General features: G+C 30.5%; 1 pseudogene; it reads right to left on the bottom strand.

The window, feature by feature from the left end:
• Positions 1 to 2,785: 2,785 nt before the first annotated feature.
• LOC131933392 (uncharacterized) lies at positions 2,786 to 10,271 on the bottom strand (annotated as a pseudogene).
• Between the last annotated feature and the right edge of the window lie 205 nt (positions 10,272 to 10,476).

Raw genomic sequence — 10,476 nt, 5'->3', positions numbered from 1 at the left:
ATTGTCCGTTTAATGTATTTTTCTGATATAGTGGACACACGCGTGAGGCCTGACGGGGTCTGACAACACACAGAAGAAGAAATTAAACAGAGAATAAAAAGTAAGGAACGAAATAAGGACAAAAACACAAAATCGGTGAATAATTCAGGTTGTCTTTTTTAAAATAAAATGCGAATGATAAAATTAGTTAATTGGCATGTTGTCAGTGCAATAGTTATTTCCCATATAGTTACTAGTATTAAGTTTATTGAACTAACTCAAATTTTATTTTCCCTTTTTGTTTAATTTAGCAAATATAAAAGATTTAATATATATAAAAAAAGTTAATATTTTTGGTGTAAGATTTTATTGTGCAAATAAAAATTGTTGTGTCTATTAGTCTGCAATTTTATAAGTCAGAATGCTTAATATTATTCTAAGCATTAAGTATAAATTATAAAACCAATATCTTTAACAGATTTTTATTTTAAGACGATCTAACAGTTAAATTTAAACAACACTACTATGGTAGTGCAGATCGCATGATTATTATTATGCCTTTTATTGAAATACAATTTAGACCAGGGGTAGGCAACCTTTTGAAGCGGAAGAGCCAAAAGTTACAGTTTTCAATATTTCCCTGTTTTTAAAGAGCCACTAACATTTTTTTATTTCAAATATTTTATTTTTTTTATTAAGATTATTAGTATTTGCACAAGGAGCTGGAGAGCCGCATCTTGATATCAAAAGAGCCGCATGCGGCTCGCGAGCCGCAGGTTGCCGACCCCTGATTTAGACATATATTCTTGTGTAATGTATTTTATCTCAGAAACAAACAAAGCGTGCCCTACTCTGAAGTGATACAACCCAACACAGTCATTTGATGAATGCTCAAAGGTTGCATGCTACACACTTCTATATTTAGATCGTCAGCAGTTTGTGTTTCATCCAGTACTTTACAACTTCCTTTATCGCATGTTCTGTCTAGCCAAACCTTATCAGGACTGTATTTTACTGACATAGTTGACACATGCGTGAGGCCTGACGGGGTCTGACAATACACGTAAGAAGAAATTAAAGGCATAATAAAAATACTTAGCAGGAAAACAATGAATAATTACAAAACCATTAAACAAAGGAATTTTGCGAACGGTATATTCATTCATAAAATTATTAAGCATATAATCATACCCTTTGTGTGTGCACTGCTTCCCATGTGTACATTATAATACACGCGATTCAAAAGTATCTACATTTAGCAAAATTCTATGATTAAATAGTTACAAAGTTGATTTTGTTTTTTGCTCTATTATTAAGTTCGTTAACTCATTATATGTTATTGCTATTATTTCTATATGTATGGGTGGTTAATAATATTTTTTGTGTCTCTAGTGTATGTTACGTCCCTTACATGTCACCTGCTTGAGTGTGTGTGTGTGTGTGTGTGTTGTGTGTTGTGTGCTGGAACGACAGGTACCCTCCCCTTGTTATGTAGTTGTATCCCTTGGTTGAGTGTGTTTACATGGAGCGAGAGGTGTTCACGTGAGGTGTGTCAGGTGACGGGTGTCAGAGCGTGTGCCAGTGTGTGAAGCAGTTAGTGGTAGTGTGGATGTGGACGTGGCTGTGGCAGGACGTGGCTGTCACTGTGGTAGTGTTAAGTATCATCATTTGTGTTGAAGCATATAGTATCTTTTATTGTTTCCACATTATAAATATATATATATATATATATATATATATATATATATATATATATATATATATATATATATATATATATATATATATATATATATATATATATATATATATATATATATATATATATATATATATCAGTAGTATGTATAGCAATATGTATATATTTGAAAAAAAAATTAAAATGACTTCATGTTGCAGTTACGCTTAGTTATTTGAAATGTTTTAAATAAGAGTGAGCCTGGTACTAGTAATTCAATGATTATTAGTAAACATGATGGTCATTTAGGCTTCGTTGAAAACTACCATAGAAAATAATTTGCATAAATGATATTTTTTACGAACACGACATATGAGGTAGTGTATGCATTTTTTTTTTGCGTGATGATAAGGACAGCAGGTTTTAGGATGATTCAGTATGAAAATTTGACCGTTGGAGTAGCAGCAATACATTCAGGATTTAAAGTTTAGCTATAAGTAGTTATTTTTTATTCAGATAATATATAGGTTACTCTTTGCAATTGAATTTGACACAACAATAATTTTACTATTTTTTTTTTTGGTGTATTTTTAAAATCCTGATAATGTGATCAATTAATAACTATTTCTGTTATTTTATTTGATTTTTCAATTCTGTTCCATCATGCCCAGTTATTTTCCCATCAAGCAGAGGTAACAATTTGTAGGCTTTGTGATGTTTGATGAGACCAGTTGATACTGGTGTAACTTTTAATGCTGAAATTCTACTAAAATTTGAAGATTTAGATTAGAATTAGAAAGGCTAAAATATTTATGTAATGAATATGACTGCTTTAAATAAAGGCTAAAATATTTATAACCACAATCTAAGTAGTTACAGATACACTCACAGTTTTTTTTAAAACTTTGAAGGTTGCCTTTATTTTTATGGCAAAATAATCTCTAAGAATAAGGGAACTAACTGTAAAATAGAGCAGAGGGCAAAAGCAGGTTGGGTATGAGTGTTATATATTGAAAGTAAAGTACACTGGTTAAAATAGAGTAATCAGAAGAACAATGTTAATTTTGTAACAGGTCATGATAAAATAATTTTGACGTGTTGAATTTTATATGCATCTAGTTAAATGGAATTAAAAATGTTATTTAATATGAATTATTGTGTCATTACTTTGTGATCTAATCTATTATTCACTCTACATTTGGTCTAAAGTATATTTGTAAACAGTTTTATATTCTGACATTCTTTTCTTGTACTCCTTATCATAATCTTCATTCATATTATCAGTGAACCAGTTTTTCCAATCTCCTACACCACCTATTCTATAAAATGGTATCTTTTTGTCTTGAGACATAGCTAGTAATTCAGGCTGTACTGTTTTTTCTTTGTGTTGCTTCATATTGTCAAAGCTACAGGTTGAAGCTATTTCTTCACATAACTCATCTGAACAGCCGTTATCCAAGTATCTATTCAAGATTTTAACTCAACCAATGGGATCCAAAATCATCTCTTCATAGATGGAGGTAAAAACTGAACCATCCGGATGAGACTATCCCTCTCTGCCATTCCATTCTCTAGTCAAACAGATCCCCATACATGTATCCAACATCTATATTAGTAAGCTAAAAAAAAACTGTTCAAATGATCCAGCTTAATCAAATGGGGGAATATTCTCATGCATGTGATTATTAATGACAAAAAAACTGTTTTTTTTAACGAAATACAAACAAATGTAGTACAACATGTGTCGAAGGGTGACTGCTTATTGACATAAGTGTTCAAGTGTCTTGTTATACATTATTTAATTACACTTTCAGTTTTCTTATTCAATTTTTATCAATTGATAAATCGAATATCCAAGACACGTACACTTTTAAAACAAAGGTATGTATAATATTTATAATTCACTTATAATTTTATAATATACATTGATTATCTAATGTTATTTTTTGGCTAATAATTTTTACCTAAATTGAAATCAAATATTCAGGTTGTCTCCCTTTGTCATTTTTAAAGGTTGAGTTGGAAGTAACTACATCTAGCAAGAAGTAAAATAAATTTATTTTTGAACAATAAGTTTACATCATATAAAAGGGGATAATTCTACATTGAAAAAAAAAAAGTGGGCTCTAGATCCAATGACCAAATATGTTGGGTTCCGATAAGTGTAATTTAATTTACTTTATGTCTTGCATTTCTGATATAAAAACAAAATATGAAGTAATGTAAGTAGTGTTGTGAGTATCAAAAGAAAAATGCAATACTGATTAAAATATAATAGTAAATTTTGACAATATTTTCTTGTGGGGCATGAGATTGGTGTCGTGTTAAGTATTAACCTACACATTACTTCTCCTTGCTTCAAATGTAAGTTTTTGAAAGTGTCACCAATGATGTGTATGATGCAGTAGCTAACTCAGTCGAATATATTGTTCTGCAGTGTTACATATATCTCGGTTAAATTGTCAGCATTTTTATTTACGTTTTTAGTAATAATCTCGCAGTTTACAAATTTGATATGCATATGTTTTGAACACCTTAGTTTCTTCTACGTGGTTTCGTGTATAGAAAAATCCATACACGTCGTAATTTTTTTCAGTCCTAAGCAGATGCAGTTCATTTACACATACAGCCGTATATATGATGAATTTTAATCTAAAACAGTATACATGTATATGCGCATCACGAGGGTTTGTTTTTCATTGGTAATTATTTGGGCTGGCTTATTATAGTTTCTCTACTTAGAATTACATGAAATGTGCCTATAAAGTTATATAAATATATATTTCATCATGGTTGTTAGTTATGCCTATTATTAAAACAACATGCAGGTAAAAATCATGTAAAAAGTTATTCTGTTTGTAAAACCTTTTTTTTACAATTTGAAGTATTTTAAATACAGCGAAAAGATAATACGACCCATGATAATTTACTTTAGTGTCAATTTCTTCGTACATGATATTTCATAAAGCTAATATTTGCATTTAAAATTAAATTGTTTGATATGTAATAACACTTATATACACATTGTATATATATATATATATATATTTATATATATATATATATATATATATATATATATATATATATATATATATATATATATATATATATATATATATATGTATACAATGTGTACAATAGTAATAATGAAAATAAGATGCAGTTTTTATTACACTTATAGGCAAATAAATATTTTTATATATGTAGACAATTTATCGATAATTAAGAGTTTTAACGTTTTGAACAAAAATACCAATTTTTTACCCTGATTTAATAAAACAAAGGTAATTAGTTCTTTAATTTAAAAAAATGATAACTGCATGACAAAATCGCTAGTGTACATATATATCGTTTTACATTAACTTAAATACCGAGTGATCTGATTACAAGTTTCAAAACGCATTAAATACTTACGAAATAGCTACTCAATATATATATATACATATATATATATATATATATATATATATATATATATATATATATATATATATATATATTTGTATTAGTAAGCTGGATATGCATTTGGGTTATATCCTTCTGATTTGTGCTGTTACTTTAATACACGTTCGACAAATCGTCTTTAAAAAAAATGAACGATCATACTATGCAATTAACTGGTTTTGTAAAGTTTACTTACCTTAAAATCAGCTTACTTGAGCTCGAAACATATGATGGGTGAGGTTTAGGCCTTGAGTAGTGTGTAATAGACAGATGGAAGACCTTAATTTCATCATTTACTCAATTTTAATGCTCACATATTTAGGTCGGTTTAATTCACTTACTAGTTACACTCTAAACTCTACACTTTATCATTAAACTTAACGAGACTTACACATAAGTCCTAACATAATGGAACAATATGAGTTAAAATTGTCAACAAGTTCCTAAATGCATCAATACATAAATAAATTTAAAATAATCAAACAGAGACAACAATTTAAGCAACAGTCTACAGTTCCAGACAAACAATTCTTTTTTTTAAGTCTGCTCCAGGTTTGTATTGTTTTTATCCACTAATGTGTGAGCATTGACTAAATCTTGATAGACATTTGTTTGCACGATTACAAGACTTTCCCTATACTTCGTATATACGAGAAAGTAAAAAACAAAGCAAATCCCCACCCTCCTCCTAATATTTAGAAATTCAGTTTGAATCTACTCATCATTTCCGTTTTATCGCTTTCTATTCTCTTTTTTACATATTGTTAATATATCCTATTAATTTCTCTCGCTGTTTACATTTAACGAATGTCAAGCAAAACTGTAAAAACAGTCAAGATTATCATGGTAAAATGTCAGTTGTGTATTTCCTAAATTCTAATTACCTTTATTTGAATGGTTGACAATTTTGTTCTTGTAACAGATATTTTAGTAAATGTTTGAATTATGTTACAGACTTACACACACACACACACACACACACACACACACACACACACACACACACACACACACGCGTGCGTATATGCTGATTTACTTATTCCTAATTGAAAATAAACGTATTTACAAAAAAATAAAACGTAGCTTACCGACCAGCGTTATTTCAGCCATTAAAATCTCTGTCTAGAATATAATGTGAACTCAAACATGATGAGTACAAACTCCCTACCCAATACATATTATATTAAGATCATTCTAAACATCTACACAACGTAAAATGCGCATCTATTGTGTCAACTTCCGAATAATTATTGAAGATATTACAAGCAAGAAGCATAGCTCTATGAAATAAATTAAAAAAATGGCATACCTTATGCATCAACCATTTTGGTAAACAGTTATTAATGCTTGGTATTGTTTAGTGTTCAATAATTTTCCCCATGTCCAAACGTGCCAACTTACGTGTTTAAGAGAGAAAAAAAAAGCTAAACAACACCTTGTTTTATTTAGTACACATGTTTTTCGCAAACACACACATATGTAAGTATAATAAAAACCCAAGATATCATATAAACACGCGCGTGCTAGAATTACATGCAAGAAAAAATAATCTCTTGGACACATGCCGTTCCATGTGTGTAGATACTTAAATTCTTGGTGAGAGTACATGATGCCTCTATGTCATGTCAAGTGTGGTGGTTAATACATAAAAATATACATACACATTTCGACTTGATGTCTATATGTCATATCTAGTGTGGTGGTTAATACATAAACATATACATATACATTTTTACTTGATGCCTCTATGTCCTATCTAGTGTGGTGGTTAATACATAAACATTAATATAAACATTTCGACTTGCAGTATCTATGTCCTATCTAGTGTGGAGGTTAATACATAAACATATATATATATATATATATATATATATATATATATATATATATATATATATATATATATATATATATAAACAATTTGACTTGGTGCCTCTATGTCATTTCTAGTGTGGTGGTCGTTAAATTAACTTATTTATGTTGTATTTATAGTAGGGTATCGACGTCTTTCTGATGCCTTACAGATTCTCTGCTTTGACATTACAACATATGACATGGTTCTATGTTAAATGTTATAAACGATTTTTGTCGCAATAGTTACACATCAAAGTACTATAACTCCTAGCTCTACTGTGATCTACTACCCTACACACTTTTACTATATAACTTTTAGACTGGACCTTTCTACAACAGAACAATCCTCGAGATCTATGCTTTGTGCTACTAACACACGGCCGACAATAAGGGTAGACAAAGGTACAGAATAACGTCCGAGTAAAGACAGAGCAGTTTTAACACACACCTTGCAAACTATTATCGTAGGGTTATCTGTGTCAACCGAAATTTAATGGATAGAGATGCTGGGTGTAGCGCTGATGGAATAATCTGATCTAATGGATAGAGATGTTGGGTGTAGCGCTGATGGAATAATCTGATCTAATGGATATAAATGTTGGGTGTAGCGCTGATGGAATAATCTGATAACACAGTCAAGCAATGTTGGGGAATGGATGAAATTGGGTGATTGTTTTCTGGTTTTCTACTCGGCATTGCTTTAAACATGAAGACTATACCGCGACATATCCTGAGTTACATTGAAACACGGCTCTACTAAATCTGTCTACACCAAATACACGTCAGTTGATGCAAATTACGCCGTATACCAAAACAAAACAAGAATATCTATTCACCCAGGTTAGGTACTTTTTACAAAGAAAAATAAATCACTAATACGTTGAAATATAAAGACACAATGGCTCCCTGATCAAAAAATTATCAAACGCACACTATAACATATTACAAAACTAAAACAAAACCGATTATTAACGTTAAGAATGTAAGTAAGAAAAGCATTGATAAACGATATATTACATACGCACTAATGTCTAACATATTCACCAAAGTACACATAAATAGGACATCGAAATATTATAAATACTGTTATAATAACATTGTTTTTATGCACCAAAATAATAAAGTACATTTATTTTGTTTTGTTTACCAACAGTATGGTCGATTACGTGATATATTACATAATATTCTGGCCAAAGAAATATTACATTTTGACATACATACTGACCGAATCAAGCACGAAACAAGGCCTGCGGTAGACCATATTGATAACTTGTCGGTTAAAATTACATAAAGGCTACAATAAAGAAGACACATATAAACTTACAGAAACAGTGAATGGTACAAGCGACAAACCAACGTTAACCAGATGTGTTGGTCTATGGCCATACATCTACGTGTTACCCGTTGTTTTGTTTTTTTAATCAATCACATATCCCCCATGGCTGATATTATATGTCAAAGCAAATAAAAAAAAATTATATTGCTTTAAATAAAGTGGTCGAGCGGTAGAGAGCTGGACAGCTAACCCGTATGTCCCGAGTTCGAATCCGGGCTCAAGTCAGTAGACCGTCCCTGACTCCAAACAACTCTGAAGGATACCTTACTCACGTTAGGGAAAGTAAAGGCGGCTGGGCAAAGTGCTGACCACACTATCTCTTAATATGCCGAGGTCACAGAAAAAAGTGAACTCTACTTCACTTGCCCCATAGACCGTCGGGTTGAAAGGTAAACTTAAAAAAAAAAAAACGAAAGGCAGTAAACTTACCCACTCAAATTAAAATGAGGATAAATATTCTCTTTCTAATATCAAAAATGTTTGCATACCCATAGTTGTTTGCATATATCTTAGTGCTCTCTTTTTGTTTTCATGCTTAACACGTTAAAGGGAAATAATCCACAATGCAGTAAATAAACCTCAAACATATATAATAAAACGTAACATTTACAAATGGGCCTTAACATTTTGAAAACAATTTTAGAAACATATTTTCTACATACTTATGTATCGTCAAAAATGTATACTGCTAATCAGTAACTATTATAATGTGATTTTAATTTAAATTGAAACCAATAGCTATACTATGTAATAGATTTGGAGACATTTGAAACTTCCGATGAAGCAAATTATTCATCTATATCTGCTTTACCGTGATATTAAAAAAAAATATATATATATATATGTTATAATAATTTATTATTAAAAAAAAATACAACTAAAATATGTCAAAGCATGTTCGCCTACATATTGTGACCTCATTGGTGGGCTTAGTAATCTGATATACAGAGTGAACAAATGTTGGGGATTGGGAGAAATAGGCTTTGTATGTGATGGTTTTCTGCATGCCCCGACTGTAAGCATGAAGACCATACAACGAATCTATCCTGAATTACATAGACACCATGGCTCTACTAAATACGTCTACACCAAACACACATCAGTGGATGGAAATTACAGCGTAAACTTTAAAGAAAAAAAATGAAATTTTAAAACGATTTTAAAACAAAATTATAAATGTGTGTTAAAATCAATTGCAGTACGATGTAGAGTTATAATTGTGTAACATTATATTTATGCAACAGTGTTACAATATGACGTGACCTGGAAGAAAACACCAAGAAGATTGTGTAACAAATGTGATTGTTTGCACACATTTTTCTTTTGAAATCTCTAAAACCACCCTAGCCGTTATAATTGATTGATTTGTTTTAATTAGTAAAGTCTTGTAAATAAAATGTTGAAAAATGTTGCCAAATTATAACGAGCAAATATAACTAGGGTTTATTGGTAAAACATTGGCTTGAGCAACTACAGTCTTACACGTTGGGCTACGTGTCTTTTGTCTCAATAGTACAGTCATATATCAATCAATATTGGTAACTAAAGTGTACTTCATTATTTTGTTTTGTTTTGTTTTCAACGTATATAACACTAGATACAAATCGTTAGCTGAATAGATTGTATTACCTGCGACATAAAGTTAAGCTGAATAGATTGTATTACCTGCGACATAAAGTTAAGCTGAATAGATTGTATTACCTGCGACATAAAGTTAAGCTGAATAGATTGTATTACCTGCGACATAAAGTTAAGCTGAATAGATTGTATTACCTGCGACATCACGTTAAGCTGAATAGATTGTATTACCTGTGACATAAAGTTAAGCTGAATAGATAGTAATAACTGTGACATAAAGTTAAGCTCAATAGATTGAGCAACCAACGTGGCCATATAATAAGACAACTTATCAGCAACCAACGCGGCCATATAATAAGACAACTTATCATCAACCAACGCGGTCATATAATAAGACATCTTATCAGCAAGTTGCCATCCCCCGTAGTGTTATATTAGAATATTCGAGAAAGTTTAGTGGTTATCACTCCCGGTTTATTTTTATTTATTTTTTATTTCCACTAATGCAAGCGAATGTGTAATAAGTGAAGATTCAATGCTTTGATTAATGAATTACATAATATAATGGTGACTGTTTACGTTGTCTCATGATGTGGTTGTTTAA

The sequence above is a fragment of the Physella acuta genome, unplaced genomic scaffold (assembly GCF_028476545.2).
Source record: "Physella acuta isolate Inbredline_101_S28 unplaced genomic scaffold, ASM2847654v3 ptg002488l, whole genome shotgun sequence".
In the NCBI taxonomy this organism is placed as follows: Eukaryota; Metazoa; Mollusca; class Gastropoda; family Physidae; genus Physella; species Physella acuta.
Note: the sequence above shows the minus strand (reverse complement) of the source record. Positions and strands in the feature narration are given on the sequence as shown.